General features: G+C 41.4%; 1 pseudogene; it reads left to right on the forward strand.

Annotated features, from left to right (window-relative positions):
* The first annotated feature begins 4,849 nt into the window (after nucleotides 1-4,849).
* Nucleotides 4,850-5,001, forward strand: LOC138602476 (U1 spliceosomal RNA; annotated as a pseudogene).
* Nucleotides 5,002-17,503: the final 12,502 nt, after the last annotated feature.

Consider the following 17,503-nt stretch of genomic DNA (forward strand, 5'->3'; position numbering starts at 1 on the left):
CACTCACGTTTCTGAGCACACCTGAAAGCAGCATCTCCCTGAAACACGGCAGAGAGGGAGACATGCCCGGACTTGTTTAATGCACCTACTACGGAGACGTCAGTGATCGCCGACGGACTCTTTTTATTGTGCATGCGTCCATGAATATGTAAGTTAGTTTTGCACTGATGTTTATGTTACTCTCTGTTAGCGTCGACTTTGGCCGTGAGTGTATTTTCGGTGTGTTTGATGTTGTTAAGTCGGTAAAATGACGAGAATGTGAGCTAACTGTTAGCTAGTGAAGAGCAGTGAAAGTTGTTTAACTTCTGTTTATTGGCTTGAGTTTCTGTGACTTTTTAGTCTTTATTTGTATATTGTTGATAACTTTCTGCAGGCAGTGCGCGCACACTCGCTTCGAGTTAATGTCGCATTACGTCACCCTTTTTTAGGGAATCATTGAGTAGTTAGGCAGAATTAAGGCGCATATCGGCGGAAAATATTGGCAGAAAAATTAGCTGCAGATACCGATATCGAGCCGATAATATTGTGCATCAAATCTTAATTGATCTTAATGGTAACATACTTTCTGCTTCTGTAAATGGACGTAAGGGAAAGGCAGCATTTTTTCATTCACATACTTGCCTTTTCTCTCACACACACTTCTCTCTCTTCCTTTTCACGTTCACATAATACGAGATGAGGAGGAGGAGGACGTTAGAACAATCCCCTGCGGCACATATTTTATCACACAATGAGGGAAGCGAAGGTATCCAGAGAGACGCGACAATAGCAGAAATGTAGAGAGCCCAACAAGAGGGTTTTCATCCATTATCCGCTCATCAGAGACACTGCTCTTCCTGCTGTCAGATGAATTGCACTCTTGTCTCTCTCCTCCTGTGTGTGTGTGTTTAGGCAAGGGTCCAATGTGTCATTTATTTCTGTGACTTATTAGCGCATTTCTTTCAAGATAACAGTGTTGTTTTGATCATAAAGCTTCTGACAAACAAGGGATGCGTAGGTGGTGAGCATCTGTTATCTACACAATGAGCAAGAATTGGGTGGTGTACTTCAAACATAGGAATGTATCACAGCACATCATTAAGCAGACTTAATTAAGCCAATGCTTCCTCTAACTCTCTCTGTGTTAAGTATGATACCAGCCACATATTTTATTTCAAAAGCCTGACATTGGGGCGCTGGTTTAGCTCAGCGGTTAAATCTTGCGGCCCTTATACAGAGGCTCAGCCCTCGATGCGGCAGCCCTGGGTTTGACTCCCACCCTCGTCCCCCATTTCCGACACTATCCACTGTCTTCTCTCTCTAACAAAGGCATAAAAGGCAAGAAATAAAGCCTGACATTGAGGTAAAAAAACTTCAGACAGCTCGTAAAGTGTGCAGACGCTGACTTTCAAGTTCGAGTAATTTCATCATCTGTCAGCCTGATCTCTTGTTACGTCGACGATGTTGATCTTTCTGTCCACAACTGTGGCCCCGACTGAATTATCTCAATAACTATTGGATGGATTTACAACCATTTATAAACACATTCATGGTCCCTAGAGGATGAACCCTAATGGACTTCCGTTGACTTTTCCTTAAGTGCCACAATGAGGTTAGCGTAAGAGGCTTAGAGTGAATTAGCTAAGCTGCTACTGGATGGGCTGCCATCCAATTTAGTGCAAGCAATAATGTCCCCACCAGCACATGCTAAATATCATAGCATGTTAGCATGTTGACGGTAGCATTTAGCTGTGCCTGAGTAGCTTGAAAGAGCTGCTAGCATAGATGTGGTGGACGTTTAAGATTTAAAATGCATTCAGATGGACGATTACGACTAAAGTAGATGCTGTCAGGATGATGGTGGGTGGGATGCAATAATAACAAGCTAAAAAACAAACAAGCTCCCTTCACAAAATAATGCTTCAATAAAGGGAACCTAAATCCCTGCTGCTGAGCAGCTGACAAGAAACTAAACTTTCAGGGAGACCAAGGAAACATTTTAAACCCAAAACACACACTGACTGCTGCCTTAAAAGACAAACACAAAAGGCTGAGGTAGAAAAGAGCCACCCGGCACCAACAAACTACTCGAGGGACGACAAGAAATGGTGGGCAAATCACACAGAAAGCGAGAACACCAAGAGAACCTCTCACTACCTCTGATGGTGAGATAATGAGTCAGCAGAAAGCGCTGGAACCCAATGATATATGTAGGCTTCACACACCTGGTCTTAATCAGGAGCAATTAGACACACACACACACACCTGAGCCTGCACTGAGGAGATTCCCCTCCCAAACTCAATGTGGCTACTGTGAGTGCCCCTCAAAGGTGCAGCATTCAACTTCTTCTACACTTAAAGCTCCTGTGAGGGACTTTTAGTTTGTGTTGATTTTGGCGCCCCCTGTGGACAAAGCCGTACCTCTTATCTCTTTGCTTATTTTTTCCTGTACATGCTGAAGTGGTGGTTTTTAACAAAAATTCTCATCCTGCTTTCTTTTCGTATCACTCACTTTAAATGTTTGCCCTGGAAAATGTAAACAAAGCAGCGGGCAGTTAATTGCTTCGTCTGACACCTAACCCCCTGCCAGCAGTTTCAGTCATTAAAAATAACTACATAGAAATAATTAATCTTGTTGCTGGTGGTCTGGTTTGCTTTCGTAGCTCATGTAGAGACAGCAGAATTAATTTCAGTCTGTTTCATAACCAGCGACAAAACTCCTCACAGAAGCTTTAAAATGTAATGCAGATTATACTGTACCTTTATTATGTACGGAAGCCCTAAGAGGACATACATCCACACATTTTATATTTTAATTACTCCATTTTAACATGGTAATGAAGACTTCATTAGCTCGACTTATTTATCTCATTATATCGAGAGAACAACACTGGTTTTTCCTTCATAAAGGATTCATTTATGTCATTATCTCGAAATAACACAGGTTTTCCCGTGACAAGTTAATGTCAGTTGTTTTCTCAAGATCTCGACTTGTTTATCTTGTTACTTCAGGATAACAATGCTGGTTTTGCCTTTATAAAGGATCAATTTGTGTCATTATCTCGAGATAACAAAGCTGTTATCTCGTAAGTTAAGCCTGTTTCTATGTTTGTTTTGTGCTTTTACAACTCTGGGGATACTAGTTATGATCACATGACGTTACGGGGGTGCAAGTGAATCAATTAATAAGTCAAGATCTCGAGAAACAACTGGAATTTATCACGGGAAAACTGAATAAATAAAATGTATGGATGCATGTCCACTAAGGGCTTCCATAGTTATGGGAGGTATCAACTATATTTATGCTGAGTCTAGCTAACAGTTAGCCAGATTTAAGCCCTTCAAAATGAGTGGCAAACACTAGCTCTGCAACACAAGATGGGTTGAACCAAGAGAACGACCTGTCCTGGTAGATTTTATTTTGTATTTTCAGAATAAAAGCACGACCATAAATAATTAACTGCACCCTAAAAAAAATCACCAGGCTTGGACAGTAATGTGGGTAATATTTCCCCGGGGTGCCTTTGAATTCCAGTGGGAGGCAGTTTAAACCAAAGTATTTTATAGCCAAATAATGAAAGAAACTTTAAAAGACTGTCATCAGAGGCACAAAGTGTTTGTGTTGTGTGTAACTTGAATGCTGCTGTCAGGTCTATTCAACCTTTGAAGATGTAATTTTACTGTGGACATAACAAAATAAGCTTTCCTGCATGACAACTAAATGAACGGATTATTCAAAGAGCCCTGAATGCTTTTCATCACATGCCACATTTTATTCCACATCAAACATCCCTGATGCAACGTTATGAGATGCGTTTGTGCGTCGGCTCTGTGAGTTGATTAGTGCGAACAGATTAAGGCTTCATGTTCTGCCTTTCAGGTTACATCTGCCTCCGTCAATTACAACATTATCTAACAAAGAAATCCCAGGTGGGGACGTGCAAACAGGTGTGTTAGAGATGCATTCCAGGCACACAGAGAGAGAGAGAGAAAAAGGAGGTAATTATGGAGAATAATTAGTCTCAAATGAGGATAAATAGGAGCTTTAAGGGAAAGAGTGAAGGGTGGGAGAGATTAGGAGATAAAAAGAAAAGGTGAAGGACGAGACAAACGTGAAAGCGAGAGAATGGAGCAGGAGGATAAACTGAGACAGAATGCAAATGTTTAAAAATGAGACTAATCTAATGAGTGTCAAAGGTCAGGGACAGGCCGCAGTCAGAGCACAGTCATCTATCTGAATGAGCCTGATGTGTGATGATCCTGCAGGCAGAACGCAGCTGCAGCGGCAGCTCTGAGGCTCATCAACCCTTTAAGATAATACCATAAAAACACCGTCTGCTGACGTGCAGCTTGATGCGATGAAGGTGGATGAATGGGGCTTTGTGCGTCCGCAGCCTGGCAACATGACAAAGTTACTGCAATGATACAGACGCCGTCTCCTATAAAAGAGGAGAGGACAAATTAAAATGCATAAATCTGTCTTATAGAAACAGATAAATCAATGCTCCTCGGCCAAGGTGTGTCCCCGTGTTTATGGCATGATGCATGTGTGTTTGTGTCCTTGCACACTTTCCTTTGTGACAAGTACAAGATTGAGTGCTGCAGATAAGACGGGATGTTTTCCCGCTACGCGTCCCTCCAGAGAGAGGCGCACATGCTGCTTCAGCATCACTCCGATCAATTTGTCACTGTAGCCTGAATAATCTGATTCATCTACGCAAGGGAGGAATTCGTTTAAAACAGTGAGACCGGAGGGAGTGGGGTGGCTTTAAAGCACATTAGATACACGCCAAAGACTCGAGCTTCTTTGGTGGGATGGCTGCGGATTATCTTCAAAAGTTAAAGAGAGTAGGAAGGAGCTTCAGTTTAAATCCTTACCTGGCAGGGGAGATACCATGATCAAGAGGGTGGTGCACACATGGCGAGGCCCAGTCATTGCACCCTGGCTGGGCTGACCTATGCGAATTGCACAAATGTGGGAATCTCGACTGCATATTTTCCTTTTGGGCTAGACGGTAGCTCAGTCTGTAGGAACTTGGCTTGAGAACCGGAGGGAGGTTTAAGTCCTGGTACAGACCACCCATGGAATTGGGGCTGGTAGGTAGAAAGAGGTGCCAGTTCCTTGGGCACTGTTGAGGTGCCCTAACTGCTCAGGGCGTAGCCCACTCACCCTGACATATCTCGATTAATGCATGTCCATAGGCCTATGTTTGTAGCAGAGTGAAAAATGATTGTCCTTGATTTTCCTCGCTGACGGTCGCTTTCCTTTTTAGACTGTTTGCCTTCATCTGAGCATCGAATTTGTTTATTTTTCTTTGGATTTTCACTTATTTTTGAAGTTGTATCTGTAGTCATCCATCTTTTCTTTGTTTGTTCAGCCATAGTAGATTACTGTTTACTCACAACACTTGCAGAGACCGGAAAAGCAGTCGCTTAGCTCCACCTACCCTCTCTGTCAGACCAACCACTGCTGGGTGATGGAAAACGCGTCACTAACTGGGCGCCGCTTGTGATTTATTTATATGAAAGTCGCCACAGACACCCAGTCTGTAATACTGCAAGTGCAGATAGTGACTTTATTTAAATAAAAATCTTCAAGATTATTACTTTAATGATAGATAGTTTCAATTAAATAAGAAAGGTCATGATATTGGGCGCTGGTTTAGCTCAGCCGTTAAATCAGCCGCCCATGTACAGACTCCCATCCTCGGCCCTTTGCCACGTTGCATCACCATTCTTTCTTCCCCTGTTTCCAACATAACTTACAGTCCCCTCCTTCAATAAAGACATAAAAGGCTAAGAAAATCATCTTTAAAAAAAAAATGAAGTGCTGAAGTGCCAAACACTGCAGTTCCTCAAGTGGCCACTTGAGACTGACTCCAAAAGCGAGTCAATCCCCATTAAACGCAATGTTAAAATGCCAAACTTTACAGCAGAACAACACGTTTACAGCCTGGTACAAAACATTTTTTTGTCTCTATAGCTCATTTTTTCCTTATGAAACTATACAGGGGGTGAGTTTAATATATCTCACCCTTTGAATCATTTTAAGCCTTAAAGGGCCGTGGACACTTTGAGTGACAGGTGGATACTGCTAGCTGTCTGTAGGTGTCGCCGCAGCTAATTCCAGTCACTCAACTTAACCACTCAGCCATGTTTGTGTGTTGGTGCCTGTTAGAGATTTTTACTGCAAATGTCAGACAAATAATGACCTGCCGACCTATTGGTGACGTTTGGGTAAATAACCCCACACTAATATAAGCGCAATGGATCAATCCAGGTCTTAGTTTTTTCCTCAGTTATTTCACAGGATAAGCAGAAGCAGAATAATCTGGCTAATGAATTGCATTTTATATTCATTAATACAGCTCCCCATTACATTACAGATATCTTAAAAATGACAAAGAACAGAAGCTGTGGTTTTATTTTTATCTCGTTGTAATTCTCTTCCAAAGACGCCTCTCGTGCTGCAGTCAGATCCGATCTCTCGGCGGGATGTGATGAAATAAATTGAGTGTGAAAACGCTCCACATTTGGAGAGAGCTGAAAGTGCACAGCTGAGTGAGCTTATACTGACTGACTCACCGCTCTGTGTCACTGATATTATTACAGTCAAGCACACACACACACACACACACACACACACACACACAAATCAAAAGCCGGCACAGGGGGTCTGATAAGAGGCGACAGGTATCTCATCTAATGAACGGGGAGGCAGAGGGGTAGGGGAAAGGGCTTAAAATGCTGACTCATGCTTTGGTATAATACATTTGGCACTCGTCCTGCATTTGCACTCTTCATGTACTCTTTGGTGTTTGGTAGCTGTCTGTCATGATGTATGTTATTGATTTTCACCAGGACAGACACGTCTAAAGCTCATCTTTAAAGAGGAGGTATTATGCTGTTTGACATTTTAAGACATATATATATAATGTTACAATGTTGGATGTCCAGACTAAACATGGGTGAAGTTTCAAATCTGTAGGTGAAAGTATGTTGGAGTAACCCCCAGGCTTCTCAGCACAGTCTGCAGGCTGCTGTAAACGCCAGGTTTCGCACAGTTTTTTCTACATGCTGCACTTTGTGACGTCACAAAGTCTGCAGGCTTCGGAGAGCTGGCCAATCAGAGGAAAATGGGCTTGTAGGGGCGGGGTTTATTAAAGGGACAGAGCTCCTTTCAGGCAGAGGCTGTATGAGGGCCTGCACAGAGCACCAGTGTGAGAAAAAAAAAATGTTTTAACTAGAAATTATGCTAAGCTACTCCACAGGTGAAATATGAAGCTTGAAATTAGCACAATACTCCTTTTTAACTGCCAATCAAAGCTTTTTTTAAACGCACCGATACAACTTCTGCATTACAAATCCTACCTAAGAATACAGTTGAGTACATTATCTTCAAATTATACTTTAAGCATCAATGATGAATGCTTTAATACAGCAGGAAAATGGCTCCTTGCTGCTGATACGTCACTGCATTGGCAGCATTTTGCTCTTGTTGCTGGAGTTTTAACGTCTCCGTATACACCCGTGGTCCAGTGTTTCCCACCGATGGGTCGGGCCACTTGAAAAGGATGCACAAGCAAAAACGGAGGTTTCTATGATAAATGAGGCTAGAATGATGCAATTTTTTTTTTTTTTTGCGCATTGCTATGCTTTCTGTAAAATATTCGATTCTTTGACCTTTGTGAGCCTTTAATTATTCAAATCTGTATCGGATGATTTATATTCTGTTCCAAGGTTATTTGTTATGACATCTTTGAAAGTGTCTTTTTATGTTATTTGTGTTTATTTCTGGACTCCAGGAGGAAAAGCGAATGCACTACCTCATGGGGGCTTTGTAAGTGTAGCACACTTGGATGGATAAACTGGGCTTTTTGACTGCATGACCAATCTTCTACCATCACTGGGTTCTGCCATGCATCAGGAAACACCATATGCCCGTACATCAAGAGTCAGACTTCCTTTAAACCTATATAAGGCCCCTATAGGCAGCCTGTCAGTTCTTGTCATGTAACTATTGATGATTCATTTTCTACTTTTGTTTCTTCACCTTCATATTCAGTGCAAATGCTGTAAAAAAAAAAAAAAAAGTGCTTCCCCTTTAAAAAGTTCCCATTGGCTTTACATATAAAACAGAGGGTGGAGTTTACCCAAAGTTATGACACTAACTTTAAGTCACACAAAGAGATACTTCCAGAATATTCTTCTTTGTTTGTAAAGGATACCATGGTGTAGAAACCAAGCTCAGCTGTTGAAGATAGGGGACGTTATCGAGTGCAAGTGAAGCGTTTTATAAACATACAGTTTTCCACTGCGAAGAACAGCGAGTAATTATCTCCCACTGACAATTTGTATAAAGCCTGCGCTCAGCATTTTGTCCAGATGGCAGATTACAAGCAAGGTCACACACGCAGATAAACACGGAGGATTGTAACGAAACGATCGCTCGCTGCTGGAAAATCAATGAGGCCATGCTCCTCTGGTATTTATGTTTTGATAACCATTAGAAGGAGTCGTGATTGTCTGAAACACATTCAAAATAACATGTCAAACACTGTCAAAAAACCACTTGGTATACATCTCTCTAGCCTCACCTTCAGTTCAATCTGTTAGGCCTAATAGTCATTAGTACATTTTCAACATCCAAAAGCAGATTCTTTTGGCCACTAGGGGCAGCAGTGACATAATATCAGGCTTTTAAGTGGATACAGTAAAGTTGTTAGCATCCTGCAGATATGGAGCATTCATCGGGGGGTTTGTGTATCGCCATCCAACTGTTTTCCCCTCCACCAATATATATGTTTTTAAAGGCTAAATGCTCTAAAATGTTCACCAGCTACACTTAGATTTTTACAACTCTTCGGCATAAACAGGCGCCTGCCTAGGCCGAAAACATCATTAAAGACACAGCCAGAAAAATAGTAAAATTACAGGTCAGAGAATGAAGGCATTGAGCTGAAACGATGAAGCTCAGTAGAGCCGAATGGGCCTGCGGTGTTGGGCGATAATACTGTGTATTCAATGCCACAAGTGATCCCTGTCACATATAAGTAGTCAATCGACTTTAAACTTGAAACCTTGGACAATGTCAGCACAAAGAGGAAGTGAAAGTGTGCTGAAACACTCTTTGACCAGGGCAGAAACAGGGTGGAGACACATTTTGGGTTTATGGGTGGGGATTGTTAATACAGCAGATTTAGGAAAAGTGAGAAGCGGGCATGTTGCACAATCTACTTGATCGCCTTGAGTCAGTAAAACACAGAGGAGTTAGCTTCCAAAGAAGTCCAATCTATTAAATCTCAGTTTAGTGTTTGAATTGCACAAAGTAGTACTATAATATATTATGGTGATGGAGACAGTAAGCTCAAATTCACTGTTGAGATGGACATCAATATGAGTATTGACTTTCTAGCAACAATCCCTATGATAAAAGGCCATATAACATATATTAAATTGCCCCATCAACCAGAGCTTGTCCAATCTCAGGAGCTTTGTCTAGGTTGTTAGCATAAGAAGGCATGGGGAAGAAGAACCCAGGAAACTGTCATCCTATTTATTGAATTGTTTTCACCCGTTCTTTCACGGTGTTACAAAGCCCAGTCACACGCTGCTTAAAGGACATAACGATGTACACCTGTTTTCAATCATCACCACAGTGATGTGAAGTTAATAATTTAACAACAAAAAAAGGTTACAATGTTGGGGAACAGGGCCTTGTTAAACAAACAAAAGCACCTGTTTCACAATCTGATTTTGTATTTCTCTATTTCTCATGTACTTGAGGAATAACTTGGGAACAGCAAAGGACCCAAAACGGGACCCTGGGGGACGCCACAATTTATTGACTGTCTAAGATGATTATTGAATATGGTTCTGTATAGGTTGGAATAGTAGGGGTTGGATGTCTGATTTTCTGAAGACATGGCTAGTGCTGTGACTTATGAATTTGCAACATTGCATTTTTTATAGCTCAATGATATTTGAGTAGACAAGCTGTGAAAACATTCTGCATTCCTAACTATCTCGTCTTACAGTGCTTTGGCTTTAATTATGACTTTAATATTGCATACTTTCTCAGTAAACAGGGGAAATTAATCAAATAAACATGAATGACTGAATGGTTCTTCAATTTCCTTATTGTTGAGGAGTGGTATTTCTATGACACGGCTAATGGAAGCTTTTCTGAATGCCTGTTTGCAGGAATGTTGATGTGACAGGAGCCTGGTGGGTGCAAAAACACCATCAAATAAATGACATTCTTTAACATACGGATGTTTATTGTGTCTAAAACTGTTCCATGCTATAAAAAAGGATAATTTATATAACAAATAAGACTGTGTGAGGGGAGGCTCAAATTAATACTTTAATCATTTAAATGAAAACATTGTCATGGGTTAAAAAATCATTGAGAGAATTTTTTAATAAAGGTTTTGTTATGGTTGGATGGTCCGACAAGAACTTGTAAACATTTACCACAAAGCGAGAAGGCAAAGTAACCTAGGGAAACAAGGAAAATTGTTCTTACAAATTACACCCAGCCTTTCCCCCACACTCGGAGGGACTGAGATGAGATGTGACCTGCTTCCCTAATTGGCCTTATTCAACAAAGAGTTCTGAAATGGGCAGGGGGCCGTCTTTTTGGCCTTTGTGATTATTTGAGTACTTGAAGGGAGCGGGGATAATAAGTCCTGTGGGTAATAAGATAACCCACAGGGAGCAGGAATGTTGGCTGTGGCTGATGTGCAAAGGGCTGAGTAGTTATCGAAGACATATGAGTTGTAAGGGAGTTCAGGTCGGTGTACAGCTAACAAGCTGACAAGATCAGATGTGCATGTACATCTAAATGTCTTATTTGTTTAGTGATTTTTGTTTGTTGCCATGCTAGTAAAAATGCTCTAGCAACAGCAATGCTTGAATACTGAGTTATATATCTTAAACATGGGATGAGTTGATGAGTCCTTGATTGTCTGTTCATCTAGTGCAAATTGTAATTTGGCCACTTTACAGTAATGTTTAGTGCTAATTAGCAGATGTTGCCATGCTACACCATAGACTGTCCATTCATGTCGTTGGTTTAGGGACATGGAGATAGAAGTTACCACATTAAGACGAGAGGGTAGCTTGCTAGTTATCAAAGTTGTACTGTTAGACAATCTATGCCTGAGGCTTTGGCTGGCTGTTTAGCTAATAAACTAGCTAAGCTAACACAGTAAGCACGGACACAGATACCTGTTTATTAATGCTTGATAAAAATAAAATACTCATGTCACAGACTTCTTGGAAGGTACAATAAACTGCACAGCAGGCCATGTGTCCAATATTTGCATGGAAAATGCCCCAACACAGGTGCCAATGCCTGCACGTTAGTATGCTAATGTTATCATTTAGCCTCACAGGGCTGCTAGCTTGGCTTAAGACTATCTTTTTGGGTTATCAGTGGAAATTGACTGAATCACTTAAATATTGGAGACATTTTTAGGAAGTCTAAAACAACAAGGTCCTTAAATCTCTCTACTTTACTTAATTTAAAGTCATCACAAAGTTGGAAATGGTGACGAAGACAAAGAGTAAAAACATGATGTGAATTGTGTAACACAGAAATTGTATTTTCTACATGAGGTTGCCTGCATGTGCCAGATTTAATAAAGTTATTTATCAATGATCAAAGTCAAGGATATAGACGACTTGTGACAATACATAGTGATACAGTTACGCTGTTGAAATGATCCCATGATGACTGTACAATGGCTGTAGGGTGTATATTTATTGGCAGTTTTTTATGGAGCAAGAAATTTAGTTTGACTGTTTTTTTCCCCATATATTTATATATGTTCGTGTGAGTCCTCTTATATTTAGATGTGAGAGAATTAATTAAAGTCCTATTATCTTTTACCCTGGTGAAGGTTTAAAGGTTGTAAAAACACAGACGAAAAATAATCAGAGTTGAACCGAACAAACTCTGTTGGACCTACAGTTCTGTGTGCATACTCTAATGGCACAGATGTTAAATCTCCCAGGCAGCTCAAGGCTTTCAAACACAAAAAAACCCCCCACTGCATTATTATTCTGCACCACACCACATCCATGTTCACAGAGACCAAAGAGTCGCAAACCACCGACCCCATGTTAACTCCTACATAACATGCAGTAATCTTCCTCCCTCCTGCTTCTTTCCTCTGATCTGAATGCAAAGCTGCTGCCCATCCCCTCCAGCATATACAAAACCACAGCGCTTTTCAGTCTGAGCTGCCAGAGATAATATTATGCTGTAATTCCATATTTCAGACATTCTGTGCAAAACCATCAATTATCATATTCCTGAGAATCCCTCTGGATATTTAGCTTTTTAACAAAATTATGTTTGCATTGGTTTTCCCACAATATAAGTACAATAATTCTCTGCACTTTCCATCCACACATTTTTAGACCTCACCCTCTTCTGAACACTTTGTTACATTTTTATTGCTGTTTGTGTCTTTCGTTGACAGCGAGAAATTGAGTGAATCACTGGTTACAGGATGTTTACGGAAATGCAGGTATTTGATATTAAATCTTAAATATACAATTAGAAATTGTATGTTGTGGTTTAACAGGCAGTTGTGTGCGGGACTATTTCTTGGCCAGGGGCTAACTTCCTGCAGTTTTTAAGCTAAACTTAGCTAGCTAATCATTTTCTGAGGTTTTTTTTTTTTTTTTTAAAGACACATAGTATGAGCGTTTTCCTACAAGGCTGCCAACAAAAAAAACTTGCAAACTGAGTTATTATCAACAGGAAAGACCTGGAGTTGACTCAATATTGTGTCAGTCGCTAGCAGTAAAGCAGCTATACTTTACCTTAAAGTTAACTAGCTTAGCTAGCTAACTATTTCCTGCCGTTTGTTTTTTTGAAAGACACATATTGTGATCTTATTAGCGCTGCCTACAAAAAAAGCTTGAAAATCGAGTTATCAACAGAAAAGACCTGGAGTTGACTCATATTGTGTCAGTTACTAGCAGTAGATGCCAATAACAGTAGATCAGCTACACATCACCTTAAACTTAGCTAGCTAACTATTTCCTGGTGTTTTTTTTTTTTTTTAAAGATACATATGAGCGTCATCTTTCAAGGGCCGCCTACAAAAAAGTTTGCAAACTGAGTTATCAACAGAAAAGACCCAGAGTTGACTCGTATTGTGTCAGTCACTAACAGTGGAGCAGCTACACATCACCTTAAACTTAGCTAACTTAGCTAGCTAACGATTTCCTGGTGTTCGTTTATTTGAAAGACACATGAGCGTGGTCTTACAAGGGCTGCCTACAAAAAAGCTTACAAAACAAGTCATCAACTAACAGACGCAGAGTTTACTTGCATTTTGTCAGTCGAATCTCCAGACTTTTGTTTTTAGCTGCGTCATTGTACACAGAGCCATGCAGGAGCAACAACATGGCAGCCTCAAAATGAGCCTTTAGTGTTTATAGGGAGCTAAATTATCTGCAGAGGTCTCATCCTCCAAAAGTTTCAAACAATAAAGCAGCTTCTCTTAGACACTGTTAGGGAAACACTGTAAGGATCTGCGAGCTGAGCTACTGCTAATGTTAGCTAAGCTGGTTTCTCTGAAAACGTAAGATAAAACCGTTAATGCTCAAAAAGAAAGTGAATCAGCGTGTTTTCCAAGATGCCAAGCTTACAGAAAAGTAGACCGTTCATAAAATATGTTCAAGTAAAATTTTATAGCACTAGGAGTGTGTCAAAGTGCTAGCATACTGTAAGTAACAGCTGGTGGGTGGTTAAAGATGTTTTTTTTAGCCCGGAGAAGTAGTCTGGTACATAATCCCCGGAAAATCGCTCTTTCATTTATTAAGCTTTTAAAGTGCTGGTGGGGTTTTTAACCTGTATTTCCAGACTTAACGTTGAACTAAACTAACTGCTGCTGGCTGTAGCTTCTATTGAGTTGCCAGACATGAGAGCTAGCTTGAACTTCTCGTGTAAATCTTGGCTAGAAAGCAAATATTTCCTAATCTCAGTCTTTTTCTTTGAGACAAATTGAGCAGACTGGATTGCTGCTTTGTTACAGGTGTAAATTACATCAACATACAGCGTGTAGCTGGATTTTTCCCGGAGCTAACAGGACCATCGCTTACTGCAACCCTTTCTCTACTGGCCTTCTCAGCTTCACACCCATAAAAGCTAAACATTGGACCATCCAAGCAGCAGCTCTGAAGCAATATATCCTGTGGAGCTCTTGTCAACTAGCTAAACATATTGAGGTAGTATTTCTTTCTTTGGACAACCCCCGTTAGCTTAAAAAAGCAACAAGCAAACATCACTCTCAAGCTTGTCATCACAAGCTAAGTTTAGCTTTTCAGAAAGGCCAGTTTGTATTAGATCTCAAGGCTCAAACAAGAGCTTCTTGGCTTGCAGACTGTTGCTGACCCTTTTTGGGCAGGCTGTAAAAGCAGTGGGTGGACACCCTGAGTATTTCTTCTCCTTCACTTGACCGCAGAAGAAAACATTTCTGTGGAAAAGGAAATGACTTTAACCCGAAGGTTATTGTGTCTCCTTCGGGGGATGACTCCAGACACCCCTCACCTAAAGCCCTCAATCAGAGTGGCCTCACGGGCTCTTCAAGCTACACAGCGACTCCAAACAACACTTAAAGCCTGTCTGTCTTGGTATTGAGCTTGCTAGAAGCTAATAAAAAAGGAATGTGTGAGTGGTTGTGTGCGAATTTTAGCATCAGGTTAAATGTCGGGCTAATCTAAATGACGTGTGAAGACTTTTAAAAGGCCAAAGAAAAGGTAAAGCAGCTCAATGTTCCTTCTGCGTGTTGCATGTCTCAATGTTTCCTCCTATTCCCAGCTCCATCTGTCTGCCTGACACCAGTGTTTACATTTCTGAGATGACTGTCTTCCTAATAAAGCGATGACATAGTGAAGCAAGACTCTAGCTGGGCAGGGCCTGAGAGGGATGCTTTATTACTATGTGTCTGAAGAATTTGGGTTGTAGCCTACCCGTACTTCAAATCCAACACACAGATATGATCTTTTCTGAATGGCACTTTTGTCTATTTGAGATGTTAACTTTCTCAGAGCATGGAGGGGCAGCACAGTGACAAATCAGCTGACAGCCTGCTCGCTGAATCATCATTTCTGATCAGCCGCTGCTCACAACGAGGTGACCCAGTTCAATGCGACTTCCTTTTCACTCATCCCTGCTACACCAATGCCGCAAACACATCGCTGCTGCTGCTGGCAATGCTTTGCCGTCACCACCCCAGCTTCCTCCTTTCTGGTCTGAAGCCTTTTTCCCACTCTGTATGCCCAAGGGAGGTTTTGCATTGCGCTCCCTTGAAAGCCGTAGCATGCTGCTCGGCTCACCCAGGGAGCAACCTAAGAGCAGAGCCAGTGTTCCTGACTGAATTTAGTTGAAAAATCCGTAAATAAAAGTTGTTTCTTCCGAACTGCTCTACCCGTGTCCACCGCGACCTCCCGGAGTTGATGGCGCCCACTCTAGTCAGTGCTCCTGTTTACACAGCACGCGCTGCATTCCGTCTCCGACGAGTCCTAGAAGAGGAAGAAGAATACGAGCCTATTTTTTTATACGGAGGAAAAAAAAGAGCAAATCGTTCCAAACAGGAAGTCAGACATGAAAACAGCATAGAGCATCCGATCATTTCAAAATAAAACACTATGTACAGACCGGTACAGACTCCCATTTTTAAGTAGTTTAGTAGTAGTGTACTCACTCATGGAAGAAGCACGGAAAATCACGGAATGAAATCCCAATGAGCAGATAATCAACCTCGGAGGTGCAACCTGAACTGTTGATGTTATGTTATTGCGTGATTTCGCAAATCATGCGATTTTGTGATCTCGGAATCCAGCTGCTTGGGCTGCACAGGGAACACGGCGGACACGGATCTTGTGGGATCCAGGCGTAACACTTTTTTATTTTTTTACAATATAAGACTTAATTCTGCATATAAATGTATAATAAAAGCTCTGACATTTGCCGTTACTGTGAAACGGAGCGGCATCGTGGTGTGGTTACTTTCACGACCTAGTAAGAGCTACACCATATCAGTAAGCTCGGGGGCGAGGTCGCTACAGCTACTGTAAGTTTATCATAAGACTAATTAAAAATATATATTCAGCAGAAATGTCTAAGATATCCACATTTTCAGTCAGAACTAAATGAAGCAGCTAATTTTCATCTACATGAAAGATGACCAAAACGGTGCTGCCATTATCTGTTTATCATTAAGCTTAATTATGCGACGCTTTGCTGCAGCTGCTGTTTTTTCTTAATGTGCAATCCTCTAGAAATGAAGACTGTAAATAATTCAGTGATCCATTAAGGCCTGTTTATCTTATAAAGGTCGATCAGAATTACACTGTGATGCTCAGGCATGTTGAACGATTTAAAATCTTTAAAAAGTGCCAAGAAAGCCAAACCTGCGCTCGTCTTTCTCTTGGAAAGCACCTGTTTCAGTGAGCCGGCGTGTGATGCGAGTACCTTCCTGTGCCTGTGATCAGCAGCCTCACACACGAAGCTTTGATCACTGACAGGCTCGCTCCTGTAGACACAAAGACTAATGACTTCTCAGCAGCATTAATGGGCACATGAGGGACTTTCTACTTTAAGCAGCTATGTAAAGCCACTGAGCCGAGGTTAACAGTGAGCGTCACGCTGTGATCTGGCTCTCTGCAGGTACGTGGGATTGATCTAAGATCAGATGCAGTCTGGTATTGAACAGGATCAGAAGGAGGCCACCTCTCGGGGGAGTAGCTTCAGCTATCCTGAGCTGCGCAGACATCCTGCATTATTGATCAGCCAGGTGGGGAACTCTTAAGTTGAAGGAGGGCATGAAGGTGCCTCAAATAAAACACACAACACATCAATTCTTGTTTTTTAGCCCGTACCAAAGGTGGTGTTTGTACTCCTGAGATCAGAGCGGTGCAGGGGAAATAACAGCTCTTATACCTTTGAGCGGCAGAATTTTGCTGCTTTGCCTCTGTTCTCATTACTGCAGCACCACTGAGGCCCTGAACGCATCAAGCCTGTCAGTCACCTGTTCCCGCCTCGGAGCGACAGTGTACACTGTGGAGGCGGGATGCGTTCGCTCGGGGACAACAGAGAAGAAAACAGCTCGCTTTGTGAGCAGACAAGAAGTGACAAGAAACTCTGAACGCGCTTTGAAAATGTCAGAAATAGTTTTGGAGACGCAAAGTTTTAATGCCAAATGTGGATGTAGGGAGGCATAATTAGTGGAAAGTAAAAGGGCAGACTTGTTACCATTCAAACTGAAGAGAGAAACCGTTTCTTCTTTTAATGGACACAGTTAAACCCAATGGTTTAAGTCGAGCTGTAGGCTGCTTGTTACGATTTCCTCAGCTGTCCCTGTTTGACTTCCATGTGACAGCTTTTCAATGTAAAGCCTCATCTTCCTGCACTGCATTCAATCTCAGTCATTAGGTGAAATTATGGTTACAGGGCTCGAGGTAAAATTATAGAGAAGATGCAATCACAGGTCATTTAAAG

Source organism: Semicossyphus pulcher, unplaced genomic scaffold (assembly GCF_022749685.1).
Source record: "Semicossyphus pulcher isolate SPU_LCO1_2020_fin unplaced genomic scaffold, fSemPul1.0.p SCAF_22, whole genome shotgun sequence".
NCBI classification, from domain to species: Eukaryota; Metazoa; Chordata; class Actinopteri; order Labriformes; family Labridae; genus Semicossyphus; species Semicossyphus pulcher.